At 53.2% G+C, this 21,020-nt stretch overlaps 1 protein-coding gene across 7 annotated transcripts in view; it reads left to right on the top strand.

Moving 5' to 3' along the window:
- The first annotated feature begins 355 nt into the window (after nt 1–355).
- DLGAP4 (DLG associated protein 4) overlaps nt 356–21,020 on the top strand; it is a 210,106-nt gene continuing 189,441 nt past the window's right edge. For all 7 annotated transcript variants that reach the window (XM_060284115.1, XM_060284114.1, XM_060284116.1 and 4 more), the window contains exon 1: nt 356–472. The gene's annotated coding sequence lies outside the window, so the exon portion shown is untranslated. The remainder of the gene's footprint in view (nt 473–21,020) is intronic.

Genomic DNA, 21,020 nt, shown 5'->3' on the forward strand with positions numbered 1-21,020 from the left:
ACTCTCTGGGCGGCCAACCAGGGATCTCCAAGCGCCCTTCCGGCTCGCGCGCGACCCAGCGTCGCCGGCTGCGGAGACCCTCCCCCTCCCCCCCGGGGTTGCGGGGGCGTGAGTGGGGGTGGGCGTTGGAAACGGCGCCCCCCCACCCCCAGCCCCGGGCCGGTGGCTGCATCCGCGCCTGGTTTTGGGCGCAGCCGCGCGGCCCCCTCCCCCGCGCGCCTCTCCCCGCCCCCCGCCCCCCGCCCCCTCCCCGCCGCTCTCGGGGAGCCGGGGCCGCGCGGCTCCTCCTCCCGCAGCCGCATCTGGGGCGCCGCGCCGGTCAGAGGAGAGGCATGGGGCGCCCGCGGGCCGGGGCCGGGGCCGGGGCCGGGGCCGGGGCCTAGGCGAGAGGACCTGCGAGCGGACCTGAGCGGCGGCGGCGGCGCAGCGCAGCGGTCGAGCGGGCCGGAGGCGGCCGGGGCGCCGGGCGCAGGTGAGGGCGCGGGGGTGGCGCGCGGTAGCCGGGACCCCCTTTCCGGGGCCGGTGCGCCCCGTCCCTCTTCAAGACCCCCAAATCCGGTCTCCTCTCGGACAGACCTCCCTAAACCGAGGGGCGGCGCTGGCGCAGAAAAGCCCCCTCCCCCTGCCAGTTCTGTCTTCTGAGCCCCAGAACCGAGGGGGCGGCTCTGCGGCTGGGAAGCCCCCTTCTCTGGGTGGGATCCCCCAATCTAGGTCTCCCCCGACCCTCAAGCCGGGGGGCGGTGGCGCTGGGCCCGGAACCCTCTAGCCGGGGCCGGGCCCCCATTCCACCTCTTCTTCCCGCGGACTCCCCCTTGTCAACCGGTTGCCAAAGCTGGAAAGCCTCTCCTCCGGCCCAACCCTCCATCAGCAGGGTGGACAGGGGGGTCAGGTAGACCCCTCCCCTGCCCACCAACCTTGGAGCTAAGGAGACGGAGGGTTCTGCCGGCTGGCCGGCCCGGGCATTCCTCCATTCAACCCAGCTGCTTCCGATCCCGCCTCAGTAGCCCCGGGAGCCTGCCCGGCCGGCTACCCCCTTCCCGAGCTCTTTCCCCGGACCTGGCATCTGGGGAGGGGGCAGGGGCCACCCCCCCACCCCCGCTGCATAGCGCCCCCTCCCTGTTTGCGTACCCGGGAGGGGCCGGGCTGACCTGGGCACCTGGGCTGGGGGGGTGCTCACATGGCTACTGGAGGCCCCCACGTGCGGCGCCCCACGGTGAAAGGGGGATCGTGTTCAGAGCGGGTGGCGGGTGGACCAGGTGGCCCGAGAGGCCAGCTGGGTTCAGATGTGCCTGGCCTGCTGGGAGGGGATATGTGCTACCTGGACATGTGATGGCCTCTGGCCTCTTTCGACCAAACCTAATGCCTCCAGTCCCCCTCCATCCTTCCATTCCTCTATCCCTTCATCCCTCTCCCTTCTCCCTTCTCCCTTCTTCCTCGGTGCTGCCTGTGTTGCAGAGGGGCTGCCAGAGACTGTTGATGTGGGGAAAAAAATGAAATAGGGGAAGGGCTTATGGGATGGGGAAGGCCAGTTGGGGGATGAGGGGGCGGAGGAGGTGCCCCTAGAATGGGAAGCTTCAAGCTTGGAAAGCAGGGCTAATGGGGGGAGGGTTCCTGCACCCACACCTGCCTGGAAGTGGAAATGACAGAGGTGGAGGGGGCTGCAGTCCCCAGCCTCAAGGGAGGCTGGGCTGGCCTGGCTCTAACCGGTTGCACCTCCCGGCCCAGCCCAGTTCCCTGGGGTCCTGGCTCCCTCTACCTCTGGGCCTTCGCTGGTGGGAGGGGGCTGTGTCTTCTGCCAGGCCAGAGGTGGTGAAGCGAGATTGTACAGGACCGTCCCAGAGAGGCTGTTGGAGGAGCCCAGTTTCTGTCCCACAGCGGGGACTGTGGGCTGCCTGGCCCCAGGGTGGCCTGAGGGGCTGGAGCCAGACTCCTGTGGGCACCAGGACTGGGTGGGGCCGCAGAGCCGGCTAGCCCGTTGGTAGCTGGAGTCGGGAGCCACCGCCAGGCCCCGGAACTGGGCTGTTGGCAGCCAGTCGGCGGCAGATGCCAATTGTATTCCCAGCAGCTCCTGGAGACACTGGCTGTGCACGTGGGGCAGGCGTGTGTGCTCGTGCCTGCGCCGTGGCAGGGGTGCACCAGGGCTCCTGGGTCCTCCTGGAGCTGAGAGACGGCCGCTGGACTTCAGCGAGTGTGCTTGTGTGTGGTGTCCCTGGCACCCGCCCCTCATTCATCCATCAGAGGCCAGGCTAGGCCTGTGCAAGGCGCTAGGGACATGTGATGGCCTGATGTGGTCCCCACCCTCGAGGATCCCCTGTTTTGTCAGGGGGAGGCGGTCTGTGTTGGGCACTGGGGACGGAAGGCAAGGTCCAGACTGGAGAGGAGGTGTGGGGTGGAGCGGGCTGATGGACGGCTGTTATGTGGGACCCGGGGCAGCATCCCGCTAGTGCCAGCCTTGCTATGGAGCTGTGGGTTTGAGGGCTGTGCCCTGAGCGCGAGGCTGCCTGGCAGCTGAGTTGGTGTTTTTGAAGACAGGCTGTGCAGCACTTGGAAACTAAGGATAGATTGTGTACTTTGGAGCTTTCAGAAGACTCAGTGACGTACTGGATGTACCGGGGGCACCCACTGGCATCTCGTTAGGTTCTTATGTGGTTTATGGGCCACTGGCTTCATCAGTGCCAGCGTTTCTCCGTGATGGGGAGGCCCTGAGGAATTGTATAGGGCACTCTGTGTGATGGGGGCAGGTGGTCTCTACCCTCCTATACATCTGTGATTGATTGATTGATTCATTCATTCATTCAAAAAAGCATTAAAAAATAGCACTGTCTGATTACAGTGCATTTAAACACTTTCACTTAAACATTCTGGAATGTGAATTCATAAAATCATGAATGCAGATTTTTTTTTAAGCACACAGTAAGTACTCAGTAAATGCCCACGGCTCCCAGGATGAAGCCCAGCCTCCTTCCCCAACTCGCTACTCCTCTAGCCACATCTTGCACCGCTGCCCCGCCCCCCACCTTTTGGCTCCCATCCCCCTAGCCTGCTTTCAGTTCCTGGAGCCTCCAGGTTCCCTCCAGCCTCAGGGCCTTTGTACATGCTGATTCCTCTGCCTGAACCTCCTGCCTTCCTTCCCCTCATTTTCCTACTTAACTACTACTAATCATCCAGGTCTCCAGAAGAAAGCTCTCCTTGGTACCCAGGCCAGGTGTGTCCCTGTCACCACCTTTACAGCCCCACGGGCCTCTGCCTTCACTGACCCAGTCACCGTTCCTTATTATTGGATGTCGCTCGGTGTGGTTGGTGTGGGGAGGGCCAGGGTTATGCCTGCCTCTTCATGCCATTCCCCTGGGGCTGAGGACAGGTCTAGGCCATTCTCAGTCAAGGACTGGGTGGTGGGGTATGGTGGGACCCTTGGCCAGTCCCAGTCGCCACCTTGACCATCCCTGTGGGTTCCTGGCCTCCAGCTGGGTCTGCAGACCTAGAGGCATTTGGCTGGGCTCTGATAGGCCTGTGGCCTCTAAAATCCCAGTACATCTAGGAGCCCCCAGATGCTCTCCATGAGGGTGAGGGGCCGCACGTGGGCAAGACCCTACATCTTCGGTGGTGTGTCCGTGCCCATCTTCCCAGGCATTTATTCCTGAATCAGCTCATCTGCTCACATCATCACCTATTTACTGGTTCATCCCTTCTTTCTTTCACTAGGCCACCAGCTCCTTCCCCTCTCCAGTTCCTCATCCTCCATTCTGTCTTTGGGCCACCAGTGCTTCCTGAGGCCTGCTGAGTGCCCACCCCTGTGCCAGGCATGGGGACCCAGAGGCCCCCCACAGGGCCCTGCTCTGTAAACTCTAGTCATCTGCCAGGCCCCTCTCAGTGATGGAGGCTGGGGCTGCTCGAGTGCAGGGAAGGGGCCACTAGTTAGGACCTGCAGGGAGTGCTTCCTGGGGGACACACACTGGATCTGGGGTGGATTCTGGAGGATTCGAGGGATTTGGGTCGATGGAGAATGGCGGGGAAGGGCGCTGCTGGCTGAGAGAACTGCATGGTTAGAGGCAAGGAGGCAGCCAAGTGCTGGGCAGGCTGGGGGTTGGCGTGGGTATGTGTCCTTCTAGGAGGAGGGGGCCTCCTGAGCAGGCTGGCCATGGAGGTAGGCAATGTACTGTCATGGTGGGTGTCCAGCCTGTGCCAGGAGCCTTGTTGCTGCCTTGCTGTGTGCTCTTGGATGAGACATGTCCCCTCTCTGGACTGCCTTAGTAAAGTGAAAGCTAGGGCCTGGTGAACTCAGAGGGGCCTTGCGTCTACCCACAGTCTGGAGTCTGTGATCCTGACGTCCCGGGAAGGGAGTCCTCAGGGGCCCTGCCTCTTCTTTGCGCGTGAGGAGGGCTGTCCCACATTGGGGCTTGGTGGCTTTGAAGGGCTGGGCGTGAGGCTCCGAAGTTCCTTCTAATGGAGGATCCTGATGGTTTAAGGGAGTGTGGAGGCCGGCTCCGCTGGGAGGGGGCCCCTGCCGTGCAAACTGTCACCCCACCCTCTTTGGGAAAGGCTCTCACTAAGGAGGGGCTTCCTGTGTTGCACCAAAGACAAGCCCGCTCCCCTCTTCATCAGACTCTTGTGGGGGGAACCCTTTAAAACTCAGGTGACTAGATTTTCTTTTGTTGTGGCCTCTGGGGGGTGGGGGGTGGAGCCTGTTCTGCTCCCACACCCACTCCACAGTGTCTTCTGGGTTGCCCCGGGCCAGGACTGAGGCCTGTAGGGTGTGTGCGATACTCTCCCCTCACCTTCTAACCACCCCCAGGGAGGGGTACGCATGAAAACAGAAATTGTCTCCATTTGACAGATGAGGAAACTGAGGCTCAGAGCAGCTGGGTGGCTGCTCAGGGTCACTCAGAGAGTGGGGATAAACCCAGGAGTCCCCTGGACCGAGCCCTGGGGGTGCCGGCTCCGAGGGCCCCCTTGCTCACGGATCGCAGATCATTTCCCGAGCCGAGGAGCGGGGCCCAGATCCCTCTGTGCTGGGTTTCGCAATGCCGCCTCCTCCTTGCCGAGCTGTCTGACGTGGCCTTTTCAAAAATGAATGGAAGCAAATTTTGTTTGGAAATTTTTGCTACACCCTATAGCAGGGCTAGTTGCAAAACCAGGCTTGGGGATCCCTGCTGGTGTTGATGATGATAATAGTAATGGCAACGGATCATTGACTAACACCCATTCATGCCACAGAGCATCAGTGACCGTCGCCTAGGAGCCATGCACAGTGCCCTCTGTTGAGCGAGCACCGCCTCTGAGCACCGTAAATCCAGGCCCTCCTTTTGTCCCATCCCACCCTATGATTACTCTCCCCACTTTACAGACGAGGAAACTGGGGCAAAGAGAGCTATAGTAGGTTGTCCAATGCCCCACAACTGGTGAAGTGGTGGCACCAGGATTTGAAACCAGGTGGGTTAGAGTTTAGAGTCTAGTCTTAGCCCTGTGTTATGGAAATTCTGAAGCTCCCATTTGTTCAACAGAAGTGATGGGTGGAGGGCATGGAAGGCGGGTATTATTAGGCCGTGGGAATCAAATGTGGGTGGCAGACCCAGATCCTGGTTTGAGGGCACCTGGACATACACTGCAGGTGGAGCTCAGCCTGGTCTGAGAGCGCCTGATGTCACTGGTCACTCACTCAAGCAGCACCTCACCTCCCAGGCCCTGCTGGAGGCCCCGGGGGAAGCATGCTGTTAGTAAGAGAGCCGTGGCCTGTCCCAGCTCCTTTAGTTGCCACTAACACACAGTTCCGGTAGGTGGCCCATCCCCCCGGCTTCCGGGGGGGACGGGGAGGTGACATGGGTCCTGAGAAGTGACCGTGACTGCAGAACAGAGGGAGAACAAAGCGCTTGGTTCCTGGGGCCGTCCAGTGACGGGGCAGACCCATCTCACACAGACACCGCAGCCCCCAGGGCCCAGTCACAGGGGTGCGGGTGCTCCTGAGAAGGCAGAAAGCAGACACAGCATTTGTATTCCTCTCTTCAGCGTAAGAAGGCCTGTGCAGGTGATCCGTCTCCCGGAGTTTACTTCAAAAGTGGCTAAAGCGACATTTGGTACACGAGGGGGTCATCTTTAGAAAACACATGATGTGGGCGGGTTCTGTCTTTGACAATGTAGAAATGGGGCCAGCATCCCGGCACATAAATGGAGTACAAGACCACTTATTGAGCGCCTGCTGTGTACCTAGCACTGTGCTGCGCCCCACGACAGGGGCTCAGAACCACACCCCACTGAGGTGCTTGTGATCGTGCAGGTGGGGGTCTCTGTGATTCCAGGTGCCAGGGCCGGGGAGTGAGAACTAGGCCTCTAGTTCAGACATTTTTCTTTCTGCAGTGACAGATGAGCCCGTGGTGACAGAGGTGGGTCCAGGAGGCTTTTGCTTTGCGGTTGCTAGGAGATAGGGGTTTGGAGTTCGAATGATGAGCTCGCTCACTGCTGTGTGTCACCGACTGAATCCCAGCCCCTCTCTGAGCCTCATAGTCTCCATCTATTTGTGGGACACTAGGGATTAAGTCTCCGAGGCTCTCCCAGCTCAGCCTTCTGTGATTCCAGGGGTGAATCCAGCTGGGCTTCCCTCTGGGAGCAGTCAGGGAGCCTTCACTGTCCTCACCCCTGACCCTCTGCCTGGCTCCCCACCACCCCCCTGCCCCCCAGCCCCTGCCAGAGGGAAGGAGCCTCCCCTTCCGCCCACTGCGGGCTGACTGCGTGCAGTGACGCAGCAACTGAGGCCTCTGGAGCGCAGCTTGGAAACGGGGACCCGAGTTTGCTAAAGACAGGGGAAAAAAAGGTTCTTCCCACCACCTCCAGCTGCCTGCCTGCCTGCCTCCCTCCCTCCTCCGGCTGCCGCCAAGCCCTGGCACCTCCTTGGCTCTGCCAGATCCGCTTTGGGGTGGGAGGCTCGGGGCTGGAGTTTCAGCTGAACAGGGCCCAAGTTCAAGTCTCTGCATGCTGGGGTCTTGCTGTGTGACCCTGGCATGGTTGCCTATCTTTTCTGGGCAGGGTGCACTGTGAGAGCCGGGCTTTGGGACACTGGAGCTGAGCAGGCAGCTTTGCAGTGATGGCTCTCGGGAGGTGTCCTGGCTGGACTCGGCCTGCTGTGGGAGGACAGGGCCCTCTGCCACCTCTGTTCTCCACGTGTGCACCCCGCAGTGAAGGGGGCAAGGTGCTGTGATCATCCCCATCTTATCTCCGAGGATACTGAGTCTGTACAGCTGGTGCGGGTAGAGCGAGGATCTCAAGCCAGGTCTGTGTGACTCAGGCATCCAGGTGAGAAGGCAGGAAAGTCCCAGGCAAGAGGCCAGCCTGGTGACCATGACCGCCCCCCCCCCCCGCCATGCCCTCTCTGGGTCTCAGTTTCTCCATCTGTGCAGTAGGAGTGGGATGGGGTAGGAGGGGTTGAGGCTGCCCCGGCCCACCTCTGGGCCCCCACCTGGCTGTGCTGGGAATTTTCTGAGCTGCAGCTCCGGTCCTCGAAGCTGAGGTGAGACGTCAGGGAGAAGGTGTTAGTGTCTCATGCCTCTCCTGGGTAGTGGGGGGGAAACCTGCCACCTTTGGGTGTGAGAGATTCCTGGAGGACTGGGAGTGTGCAGGGCCTTCCAGGGACAGAGTGGGCGGGGACGGAGGCTGGTTGGCTCTGGGCAGCCTGGTGGTCTTGGCGAGTCATGGGGCCAGACCCACCTCTGCCACTCTGTGCATCTGACCCTTGTCTGTCTGGTTCATCAGGGCACTCGGGGAGGGTGTGGGCGTGGACAGGAAGGTATGGCCGCCCGTGGGCCCCTTCCCACCCCTGTGTGCGATATGTGCATGTTTGGGTGTGTGGGGCTGGTGTGACGTTGCCTTCACTCAGGCCAGGCCTTTTGCATATTGTCAGATCATCCTAACACTGGGAGATAGATATTATCATCCCTCTGGACTTCCCTTCCCTTTCTCCCTTTCTTTTTCTAAGTATTCATTCAACAGACAACATGGTAGGTGCCTGCTCTGTGCCCAGAGCAGGTGCCAGGTACGTATCAGTGAACTGAGCCCCCGGTCCCAGCCCTCTGGGGCCCACGATCCTCTTGGGAGGCCAGCGGTCATAACCTAGCCTCCCAGATGAATGTAAACGCACATCAGTGACAGGCGCGGCTGCTGCAGAGAAGCACAAGGAGATCTGCCCTAGGCTGGGGCGGTCCGGGAGGGCTGCCCCAGGGAGGTGACACTCAAGCTGAGACCTGCAAGTGGGAGTTAACTGGTGCGAAGGCCCTGACCTGGGGGCAGCATGGGGAGCGTGAGGGTCTCAAGCCTGGAGGGAGCTTGGAGGAGCTCGATGTGAGGGGCAGTCAGGGCCTGGAGGACCACACGGTGCACTGCTGACGTACAGTGAAACTGAGGCTCAGAGAAGTGAAGCAGCCTGTCCAGGTGGGGCTCGAAACTTGGCCGGATGTGGGTTGGATCCCTGAGGGGTCCCTGGGGAAAGCTTTTGGCTCTCACTGAGTCCAGCTCAGGTCGTTTGAGTGACTTGCCTGAGGCTCTGCAGCAAGTCAGAGTGGAGCTGGGCCCCTCCTCCCAGCCTCTTGGGCTCCCCCTGCAAGGGTGCTTCCCCCTGAGAGAAACTGGGGAGCCACAGAAGGTTCCGGAGCAGGGCAGACCCACAGTGTTCTCCTGGCCAGCCACGCCTCAGGCCTTCCCGGCACTGGCACGGAGCGTTGGCCATCTGCCTGCCTGGTGAGGCTGAGGCCAAAGCCGACTGACTGCTGACCCGGTGTGTCCTCACCCTCTGCTGCCACTGGACGGGGCAGGGGCAGAGGCAGCCGGCAGCCCGTTTGGGGGGTGGGGGGGTGGGCAGGGGCACAGCCAGCAGCCCCAAGGCTTCCAGGAACCATTTGCCAGGCTGGGTTTGATAAATGACAAGGCCACTCCTGGAGGCTGGGGGAGGGGAGGCAGCCTTAGGCATGGAGCCCTTGGGGTGGGACTAGGGGTTTGGCTACGAAGCAGAAGTTGGGCTCCTTCCCTGCCCCTTGTCCCCTTCTCAGGCATCTTTTGACTTCAGAACGTCGTGGCCTCTCGTCAAGGTGACTGTCCCGGCCCTCTCCTAGGTCTCCTGCCCATATACCCTCCACACACAGGCAAAGAGATGGATCCAGAACCACACCCGGCCCCTTACACCCTGTCACGGCCCAGAGCCCTGAGCAGTCCATGCCTCTGTCACCTGCGCCTGTCACACCCTCACCTACGGATCAGCTGAAGGACTTGGGACCCCCAGAGCACACCATGTCCCCTGGCCCCCAGCCTCCCTCTGCCTGGAAAACCCTTCCCCAGAGTCTTTGCTCAGGAGTTCCTGTTTGTTATTTCCCACTCGGCTTAGGCCTCATCCTTCCAGGAGATGGTCCCACTCGTCCCACGTGGGTCACTCCTGCCCTCCAGGCAGGGGCCAGGCTGGTGCCTCTTGGTTCGCCTAGCCGTGCCCAGCCTGAGGCCTGGCACACAGTAGGTGCACAGCTCATAGATGTCAGCCAAGCACTGTTGCGCCCAGTGACCAGGTGCAGCCTGTGCCCCCTCAGGCTCCTGTCCCACAGAAATGTCCGGGTCAAGCCCAGGTCACGTGGCAAGTGCCTCAGACCAGAGCCCAGCCCGTACATCCCACTGTGGCCCCTTGCGCCTCTCCTTCCCAACCAGGAGTGGGGGTGGTGGCTGCATGAGCCCATGTGGGGCGCCAGGGGGGTGCCCAGGGGCTGAGCAAGTGGGGAGCTGGCTGATTGGTCTCCCTCCTTTAGCTTGTGGACCCACCAGGGCTGTTTTTTGCCAACCTGGGGAGAAGCCCAACTGTTTGAAAGGAGTACAGTTCTTGTTCTTTAAGCCCCTGAAATTTGGGGTCTGTTTATCACTGCTGCCCAGTCCATACAGAGTAATACCAACACCTATTATGTGCCAGGTATTATTCTAGGCACTGGGCATAATAAAGAATTGAATGACAACTGATATGCGAAAGCCTTTATCTTTTTAAATTAAATTAAATTAATTAATTATTTAATTTTTATTTTTGGCTGCGTTGGGTCTTCGTTGCTGCGCGCAGGCTTTCTCTAGTTGGTGGCGAGTGGGGGCTACTCTTCGTTGCAGTGCGCGGGCTTCTCGTTGCGGTGGCTTCTCTTGTTGCGGAGCACGGGCTCTAGGCGCGCAGGCTTCAGTAGTTGTGGCGCGCGGGCTCTAGAGCGCAGGCTCAGTAGTTGTGGCGCAAGGGCTTAGTTGCTCCGCAGCATGTGGGATCTTCCGGGACCAGGGATCGAACCCGTCTCCTGCACTGGCAGGTGGATTCTTAACCACTGTGCCACCAGGGAAGTCCAAAAGCCTTTAGCTTTGAGCTGGCGCATGGTAGGCTCTGTGGGTTAGAGGAGTTCTTTCTGATCTGTACTTGTGTCTATAAACAGTCATAGGAAGCAGCCATAGAGGGAAGGCTGAGGTCGGGGAGAGGCATGAGAGGAAGGCACCCCTGCATGCCCAGCCTGGGAGACATAAATTGCACCCTCTGGAACCAGCCCCCAGTTGCTCTCTGCCCTCTCCTCTACCCCCTCGCAACTGACCCTCTGTGTTAGTTATCTGGTGCTGCGTAACAAATTATCCCAAAACTTAATGGCTTAAAATGATAATAAACATTTATAATCTCTCTCATACATACACACACACATTCTATCTCCAGGAGCCACTCTGAGGGAATCTGGGGATTTTTTAGGGAATCTTACGCTGTCATCAGTGATAGGTTAAACCAGAGTGATGCTGGCTGTTTCCTGTGGGACGTGGGCCAGAACTTGGCCTTGGCCGTCTCTCCAGTACACCCAGTGACACTGGGTCAAGGGTCCCACTGTCCTCTCACAGGTGGGGAGATGAGGCACAGAGAGGGAGAGTGACAATCCGAAGGTCACCCAGCCAGCAGCTGGTAGAGCCAGGATTTGAACCCAGACCAGCTGTCCTCAGATCCAGGCTCTGCGCCATCCTGCCTAGGGTGAGAGTGGGTGAGGGCCGGGAGGTAGGCTTGGCTGTGTGGGGCCTTAGTGCCTGTTGAATAATGAAGCAGCGAGTGTTAATGTCCAGCTGTTTCAGTTAACAAGTTTTTTTTGTTTTTTTGTTTTTTTCTGCTTTTGTTTTTAATTGAAAGAGCAAGACTGAGTGGAAAGGCAGCGACTGCCTCATCCCTGAGGACCCTGGGAGGCTTTCTGGAGCCACGGGCGGACCTCCCTGCGTGGCCACCAGTGAACTCTTGCACCCACAGGAGGAAGTCAGCCGACTCTGAGGGTTGGCTCGAGTTCGAGTCTGGCTCTCCTTACCAGCTGTGTGACCTTCAGCAGGTCACAGAAACCTCTCGGAGCCTCAGTTTCCCCATCTCTTCCCCGTGGGATAACACGTCACTGCCTGTCTTGGAGGCTTGGTGTGACGTTGAGGTGATGTAAGATGTTATGGAAAAACGCAAACAAACTTTTTGGCCAACCCAGTACCTAGGACGGGGCCTGGCACATAGCAGGTGGTCAAGAAAAAGCAGCTGATGCTGTTGTGTTCTCTCATGACTCCCCCACCCCTACGCACACACACACTCTGGAGACTTCTGGCGTTCCTTCCCCACACCCCAGTGCAGACCAGCTCACAGAAGGTTGGCCCGGGCTCCCAATGAGACCAGCTTGGAAGGGAGGGCCAAGAAGTGGACACTCCTACGTGCAGAGTGCCTGCACACACGGGGATGCGTGCTTATGGCCATTTTACAGATGGGGAAACAGGGGCCCAGAGAGGACTTGCCTGAGGGCCTCAGTGGTAGAGATGGGGCTGAACCACAGCCTCTTTTTAAACATTTTTTATTTATTTATTTATGCTTTGGCCGTGCCATGCGGCATGCGGGATCTTAGTTCCCCGACCAGGGATCAAACCCAGGCTCCCTGCAGGGGAAGCACGGAGTCCTAAACCACTGGACCACCAGGGACGTCCCGAACCACAGCCTCTTGACTCTGAACCTAGTGCTCTTTCTGCTATCCCACTCTGAAAGATCGTTGGGAGAAGCTGAAGAGAATTCTAGAAGCCCTCGGTGGCTGGGAGCCAAGACACTTGGGTTCTCCACCCCTCACTGCCCCCAGACCCCCATGTGACCCTGTTGGAGTTGCCTCCCTCTCTGTGCCTTTGTTACAAGGTGGTGGGGAGAGTCTGGACTGCCTGGGACCAAGGCCTCTTCCCCCAGCTCCGTGTCCCCCTCCCCCAGGTCCCTCCTCTGCTGGCCTGGTTTGTGCGTGGCCCACATTCAAGGCAGCTGCTTTTGGGGAGGTCAGGCATTGGGAACCCTGCTTGGAAAAGCCCACCCAGGCCCGCCCCTGGCCCTGGGCCCCAGGGTGGATTTCCCCTGCCGGGGCAGGGGCCATGGGCCGGGCGAGTGAGTGAGGCTCTCCCAGCACTCAGGCCCACCGTGCCCCTGACTCCCTCCCTGTGTGTCCTGTGTTGGGATTAGATATATTTAGACAGAACGCTCTGTTCTGTACAGATTCCACGTCCACTGCGCCTGTCAGGGCTGGGGAGGCGGGGCCTGCGGGCAGCCACACCTGGTACCTGGAGCTCTGGGGCCGGCTGGCTTGAGGAGGGCAAGCCCATCAGACAGGGGTTGCAGCTGACTGTGGATGCCGCCCCACCCCCCAGGACCACACCTCTCTACCCTCGGCCTCCAGGTCACAGCCACACTCAATCACTGGCTCTCCTCCCGCTCCCCTGTCCCTGACTTCCTCTGTCCCTCTCAGCACCTGGAGCACTTTCTCCCTCTTGTAGTCAGTCAGCAAACGTGGATTCGTGTCTGCTATGGGCCACTCCCTTGCTGGACTCTGGGACATGGAGATGACTATGGAGGACCCACAAGGTGGCCACATCACAGGCTGGGAGAGGGATCACAGGCCACCAGGTCATCGGGATCTGTGTTGGGATAGCAGGCAGCGCTGGGACAAGGGCTGGGGGATGATCAGTGAAGGTTTCTTGGAGGAGTTTTCCAAGCTGAGACCCACAGGTTAAGTGGGAGCGAGCCGACTACTGGGGCCGAGCAGGCATTCCTGGTAGAGGGAACAGCACGTGCAAAGGCCAGGAGTTGAGTGGGGACCTGGCTGCACTTGGGAGAGTGGAGAGCAGGAAGGTGGGCGGGGACCTTGCTGAGCCTCAAATGCCAGGTGGAGGGTCTTGCCCTCCCCTTCCCCCCCCACCCCCCCGACCCTGGGTGCTGGAGAGCTAAGGGACGGTTTTCAGTAGGTCAGTGGCCAGGTCTGGTGTGATGAGTGTGCAGGGTAGCTGGCCAGCGGTTCTACCTGCCGGGCAGCCCCGTTTCCTGCGGCTTCCTGCGGCAGATGCACTGTGCCCGGCCAGGTGGGAATCAGAAATAGCTCACACGTGCTCAGCGCTCGGGGAAGCGGCTCCACCCCCCTCCCCCCCTCGCCCGACCTCCCCCGCCCCCAGCGCATTTCATGTGCACCTGGGTCAAGGACGGCTCCGCTCAGAGCTTGCAAGCTGGGTGACCTTCTCCCTCCGTTTATTAATACACCGCCCACTGGGGCTGCAGGCAGAGCTGGGAGAACTCTGTAGGGGTCAAGGAGGGTGGCAGACGGGGGTCCCGCAGACAGGGGAAGTGCTGAGGGGTTGGAAGATGATATCTGCCCCCAGGAACACTATCCAGCCAGATAAACCCCAAAGTACAAAAATGAGAGTAAAAATTCCCCGGAATCCACCTCCCTGTGGTGACCATCCTCGACATTTTGACGTCAGCCTTCCAGAGCCCCCTCCAAGTCGATCTGACCTGGCAGGTGGATTCATTCATTCACTTATTCATTCCTTCAGCAAATATTTGTTGAGTGCCCAATCCACGCCAGGCCCTACAGTGGGCAGAGGGGACCTGGATCTGAGTGAAACAGACACTTCCTCACTCTCAGGGGACTCAAAAAGCAGGTAGAACAGTGATGAGGTCCACAGGGGAGAGTCATGGGAACGATGGATGCAAATGAGAGGTCTCAGCCCAGGCTGGGGGTCCGGAAGGCTGCCTGGAGGAGGTGACACTTGGGCTGAGACCGGAGGGATGAGAAGACACTCCTAGTGGAGAGAACGGCAAATGTGCAAACCCTGCAGTGTGAGGGCAGTGGTGTTTTCAGGGAAGAGAAAGGAAGAGGAGAAGCCTGGAATGTTGGGATGAGGAGGGAGGATGAGTTAAAGCATGGGGGTTGTGACAGGGACCAGACTGTGTGCAGCCTCAGGGGCTGTGGTCAGGTTGTGGTCAGGGTTTACATAAGAGCATGGGCACTGGTGCCATAAGGCCTAAGTTCAGATCCCACCCTGCCACTCAGTTAGTTGACTTCAATCAAGTTACCTAATCTCTCTGTGCCTCGGTCTTCTCATCTGTAAAGTGGGGCCAGTAATGGTCCCAACCTCATAAGACGGTTGTGAGGATGAAATGATGTAAAAAAGTGCTTAGGCCAATGCTTGGTGTACACAAAGTACTCTCATAAATTTTAGTGCATGTAGTTTTGAAGTCATCTGCAGGTGAAATGCATATGTGTAGACGATTTTGCATAAATAGGGTCATGTGAGTCCTGTTTGTCTGTAGCTACCTTTCCCCTTGATGCTGGCCATCTTTCTGAGTCAATGACTACAGAGTATTATTATATTTAAAAGTTTTGTATTGAGGTGTAACATATGTGTGGTAGAGTACACTAACCTTAATGTACATATAGTGTGGCTTGATTCATGTGTATATGTATATATAATGGAAAATAATGGAAGTAACCAAGATGTCCTTCAATGGATGACTGGATAAACAAGTTGTGGTACATCCATTGAATGCAATATTGTTTAGCAATAACAAGAAATGAGCTATCAAGCCGCAAAAAGACATGGAGGAGCTTTAAACACAATTACTAAGTGAAAGAAGCTAGTCCGAAAAGGTTACATACTGTCTGATTCCAACTGTATGACATTCTGGAGAAGGTAAAACTGTAGAGAAAGTAAAAAGATCAGTGGTTGCCAAGGATTCGAGGGGAGGAAGGGGGGATGAGTAGGTGGAGCACAGAGGATTTTAGGACAGTGAAACTCTTCTGTATGATACTGAGGTGGTGGATACATGACATTAGACATTTGTCAAAACCCATAGAACTTTACAAAGAGTGAACCCTAGTTTAAACAATGGACTTTAGTTAATAATAATGTATCAATGTTGGTTCGTCCATTGTAACAAAGGTACCACATTGATGCAAGGTATTAATCATGGGGAACTACAAGGAGGAAAGAGAAAGGATATATGGGAACTCTGTAGTTTCTGCTCAGTTTTTCTGTAAACCTAAAATTGCTCTAAAAAACAAAGCCTATTCATTTAAGAATGAAAAATTAAATTAAAATGTAAAAAATTTTTAAAGGGAAAAGATGAAAACAAAAATCACTAGTGGTGTCTGCGGTAGCTTTGGAGCTATGTCCCGTTGATCGTTCTGTCCGGGGAGTTTTTTCTTCCCCGTGTGGGCTGACGCTCCAGAATACCTCTGTGTTTCACTTCTGTTCCCTCTCCCTGCTCATGCCTGTGGTGGAAGCACATCCCCGTATTACTTAAAACTCTTCCGAAGCATCATGTTCAGTGCCTCCCTAAAGCGAGAGGTGATTTAAATTCTAATGATGGAGTAGGAGCCATTCTATTCCTCCGTTCATGCGTGTTTGAAGAAAAGAATGGAGATGGAGAAAGCGATGGAATCATGCGATCTCAGGTTATGGGTGTTACATTTCAGGAGAAATGATTTAGCATCACAGCCTCTTACTTGGTACCAATGCATCTCAGAACCTCAGTATAGTTATCTTCAAAATGACAGAATGAGGTATGTTTATACTCCGGAAATAAATGATTATGAATCCTTGAACAGATGAGACTTAGCATTTCAAGATTCAAAAAATGATAGAACCTCTAAGTTGAAAAAACCAGTCAAAGTATTCTAGTTTAATCCTTTCCCCCCCGCTTCCAGTGTAACTCTCACTGTTGTGGCCTCTACCATTGCGGAGCACAGGCTCCGGGCACGCAGGCTCAGAGCCCAGCCGCTCTGCGGCATGTAGGATCTTCCCAGACCGGGGCACGAACCCGTGTCCCCTGCGTTGGCAGGCGGACTCTCAACCACTGCGCCACCAGGGAAGCCCTCCAGTGTAACTTTGATTTATTTTCCTTTTAAAAAGCAGCTTTTATTGAGGTATAACTGACATAACAATAAATCACACATAGTCAAAGTGTTCAAATTGATAGGTTTTGACAGATGTATACACCCTGAAACCATCACCATGATCAAGATAATGAACATATCCATCCCTCCCAAAAGTCTCCTCATGGCCCTAGGTAAGCCTTCCTCTTCCCCCCTTCCCCCCTCCCACTCTACTCTTGCCCCTCCCCATCCCCAGGCAAGTATTCATTTGTGTTCCCTAGAATTCTATATAAGTGGACTTATACGTACTCTTTTTGTCTGGCTTCTTTCACTCAGCATAATTATTTGGATATTCATCCATGTTGTCGCATGTATCAGTGGTTTGTTCTTTTTTATTGTATTGAGTAGTATTCCATTGTGTGGATATGCCACAGTTTATTTCTTCATTTACTTGTTGATGGAAATTTGGGCTTCTTTCCAGTTTGGGGCTATTACAAATAAAGCTTCTATGAATTTGTGTGTACAAATCTTTGTATGAACCTATGCTTTCATTCCTCTTGAGTAAACACCTGGGAGAGGAATGACTGGACGATATGGTTGGTGTATGTTTAATTTTTTAAGAAACCTATCAAGGTGTTTTCCAAAGTGGGTGCACCATTTAAAATTCACACTAGCAGCGTGTGGAAGTTCCAGTTCCTCCACATCCACACCAACACTTTGCAGCATCAATCTTTCCAATTTTAAGTATTCTAATAGTTGCAGTATCTCATTGTGGTGTTAATTTGCAATTCCTTAATGACCAGTGATGTTGAGCAACTTCTCACGTCCTTATTTTGCCATCTGTATATCTTCTTTGTGCAGTGTCTCTTTGTACAACATCTTTGCCCATTTTTATCTTTTATTTTTAAAAATATTTATTTATTATTTATTTTGGCTGTGCCAGATCTTAGTTGGGGCAGGCATGTGGGATCTAGTTCCCCGACCAGGGATTGAACCCAGGCCCCCTGCATTGGGAGTGTAGGGTCTTACCCAGTGGACCACCAGGGAAGTCCCTTGCCCATTTTTAAACTGGGTTGTCTGTTTTCTTACTCTTGAGTTTTGTGGGTTCTTTTTGTATTCTGGATACAAGTCCTATAAAGGATATATGTTTTGCAAATATTTTCCTCCAGTCTATGCATTGTCTTTTCAAAGCACAGGCATTTAAAATTTTCGATGAAGTCCAATTTAACAATTTGTTCTTTTCTGGATTGTGTCTGTTGTTGTCTGTCATATCTAAGAAATCTTTAGCTCGTCCAAGAACATAAAGGTTTAGTCTATGTTTTCTTCTTGAAGTTTTATAGTTTTATGTTTATAACTATGATCCATTTTGAGTTAATTTATATAGTGTGAGATATGGATTAAATTTCACATTTTACTCATAAATGTTCTATCATTCCAGCACCATTTGTGGAAAAAACCCTTATGGCTCTGCTGATTATCTCTGCTCCTTTGTCAAAAGTCAATTTGAGAATGAACATCTTAACAATATTGAATCTCCTAATCCATGAGCAAGATATCTCAGTTTATTTAGGTGTTTTTTAAAAACTTAGCAATAATTTAGTTTCCTGTATCCAGGTCTTTCACGTCTATTGCCATATTTATTCCTAGTTCATATTTTTGATGCTGTTGTATATGGTATTTAAAAATTTTAATTTCTGGTTGTTTGTAGCTAGTATATAGAAAAATTGATATTTGTATATTGATCTTATATCCTGCACCTTGGTAAGCTTACTTATTAGTTATAATAGCTTTTTTGTGTGTGGCTTCTATTGGATTTTCTTTATAGGTGAGCATGTTATCTGCAAATAAAGATAGTTTTATTTCTTTCTTTCTAGTCTGGATGCCTTTTGTTTCATTTTCTTGCCTTATTGCCCTGGCTGGAAACTCCAGGGCAGTGCTGAATAGGAGTGGTGAGAGTGGACATCCTTGTCTTGTTCCTGATCTTAGAAGGGAGCTTTCAGTCTTTCACCATTAAATATGATATTAGCTGTGGGGTTTTTGTAGATGCCTTTTTCAGGTTGAGGAATTTTCCTTCTATTCCCAGTTTGCTGAGAATTTTAAAAACCAGGAATGGTTACTGGATTTTGTGAAATGCTTTTTCTGTGTCTTTTGAGATGATCCCATGGTTTTTCTCTTTTATTCTGTTATGAAGTACATTGATTAATTTTCAAATGTTGAGCCAACTCTACACTCCTAAGGTGAGACCCACTTGACCTTTTAACATATTGTTGAATTAGATTTGCTGAAATGTTGTTTAGGATTTTTTTTTTTTTTTTTTTTTTTTTGGCTGCGTTGGGTCTTCATTGCTGCATGCGGGCTTTCTCTAGTTGTGGCGAGTGGGGGCTACTCTTTGTTGCGGTGCACGGGCTTCTCATTGCGGTGGCTTCTCTGGTTGTGGAGCATGGGCTCTAGGTGAGTGGGCTTCAGTAGTTGCAGCACACAGGCTCAGTAGTTGCGGCACATGGGCCCTAGAGCGTGCAGGCTTCAATAGTTGTGGTGAGTGGGCTCAGTAGTTGTGGCGTGTGGGCTCTAGGGTGCGTGGGCTTCAGTAGTTGTGGCTCATGGGCTCAGTAGTTGTGGCTCGTGGGCTCTAGAGTGCAGGCTCAGTAGTTGTGGCGCTTGGGCTTGGTTGCTCCACGGCATGTGGGATCTTCTCAGACTAGGGATTGAACCTGTGTCCGCTGCATTGGCAGGCGGATTCTTAACCACTGCACTACCAGGGAAGTACCAGGATTTAAAAAAAAAATACATCATATTCATTGCACAGCGTTTTAGTACTGTAAAGCAGAGGGGTTTTGGGTTTTTTTTTAAAGATTTATTTATTTATCTTATTTATTTTTGGCTGCATCAGGTCTTAGTTGCGGCACACAGGATCTTCTTTGAGGCATGCGGGATCTTTCGTTGCGGCGCGCGGGCTTCTCTCTAGTTGTGGCGCACAGGCTCCAGGGTGTGTGGGCTCTGTAGTTGTGCCACGTGGGTTCCAGAGTGTGTGGGCTCTGTAGTTTGCAGCACCTGGGCTCTCTAGTTGAGGCATGCGAGCTCAGTAGTTGTGGCGCCCAGGCTTAGTTGCCCGGCGGCATGTGGGATCTTAGTTCCCTGACCAAGGATGGAACCCGAGCCCCCTTCATTGGAAGGCGGATTCTTTACCACTGGACCACCAAGGAAGTCCCTGTTTAGGATTTTGACATCTATATTCATGAAGGCTGTTGGTCTGTAGTTTTCACTTATTGTATTGAGTTTGTCTGGTTTTGGTATCAGGGCCCCATAAAGTGCAGTGGAAAGTATTTCCCTCTCTTCAGTCTTTTACAAGAGTTTGTATAGAATTAGCATACAAATGTTTGTTTAGAATCACCAGTGAAGCCATCTGAGCCATGAGTTTTCTTTGTGGGAAAGTTTTATCTAAAAATTCAACTTCTTTAATAAATATAGGGCTATTCAGGTTGCCTATAGCTTCTTCCATGGGCTTTGGTAATTTGTATCTTCAAGGAAATTTGTCCATTTTATCTAAGTTGTCAAATGTATTGGCATAAAGTTGTTCATCATATTCCTTTGTTATCCCTTTTAAAAAATAACAGCTTTATTGAGATATAATTTATATATATTATAAATTATATTATTATATATTATATTGAGATATAATTTATATACCATACAATTTACCTATTTAAAGTATAAAAATCAATGTTTTTAAAAAAATTTTATTGGAGTAAAATTGCTTAACAATGTTGTGTTAGTTTCTTGCTGTACAGCAAAATGAATCAGTCATTCATATACATATATCCACTCTTTTTTAGGTTTCCTTCCCATTTAGGTCGCCACAGAGCATGGAATAGAGTTCCCTGTGCTATACATTAGGTTCTCATTAGTTTGTGTATTTCATACATTAGTAGTGTACATATGTCAGTCCCAGTCTCCCAGTTCATCCCACCCTCCTCCCCTCTTGATAACCATAAGTTTGTTCTCTACCTCTGTGACTCTATTTCTGCTTTGCAAATAAGTTCATTTCTACCATTTTTCTAGATTCCACATGTAAGCGATATTATATGTTATATGTTTTTCTCTTTCTGACTTACTTCACTCTGTCTCTAGGTCCAGCCACGTCTCTCTCTGCAAATGTCACTATTTTGTTCCTTTTTATGGCTGAGTAATATTCCATTGTATATATGTACCACATCTTCTTTATCTGTTCCTCTGTCGATGGACATTTAGGTTGCTTCCATGTGCTGGCTATTGTAAATAATGCTGCATTGAACATTGGGGTGCATGTATCATTTTGGACCATGTTTTTCTCTGGATATATGCCTATAAGTGGGATTGCTAGGTCATATGGTAGCTCTATTTTTAGTTTTTTAAAGAACCTCCGTACTGTTCTCCATAGTGGCTGTACCAGTTTACGTTCCCACCAACAGTGTAGGAGGGTTCCCTTTTCTCCACAGCCTCTCCAGCATTTATTGTGAAAATCAGTGGTTTTAATACCATTGTACACAGTTGTACACCAATCATCACATCAAGTTTAGAACGTTTCATCACCCCCAAAAGTAACTGTATCCTTATTAGAAGCCACTCCCCTTTTCCCACTACCCACTCCCCTACCCTCAGTCCTGGGCAACCACTAATCTACTTTCCATCTCTATTGATTTGCTTATTTGGGACACTTCATGTAAATGGAATCATACAATATATGGCCTTTTGTGACTGTCTTTTTACACTTAACATAATGTTTTCAAGGTTCATACAAGTTGTAGCATGTAACAGTACCTCATTCATTTTTATTGCTGAATGGTATTCTATTGTATGGATACACTACATTTTATCTATCCA

Source organism: Globicephala melas, chromosome 15, assembly GCF_963455315.2.
Source record: "Globicephala melas chromosome 15, mGloMel1.2, whole genome shotgun sequence".
NCBI classification, from domain to species: Eukaryota; Metazoa; Chordata; class Mammalia; order Artiodactyla; family Delphinidae; genus Globicephala; species Globicephala melas.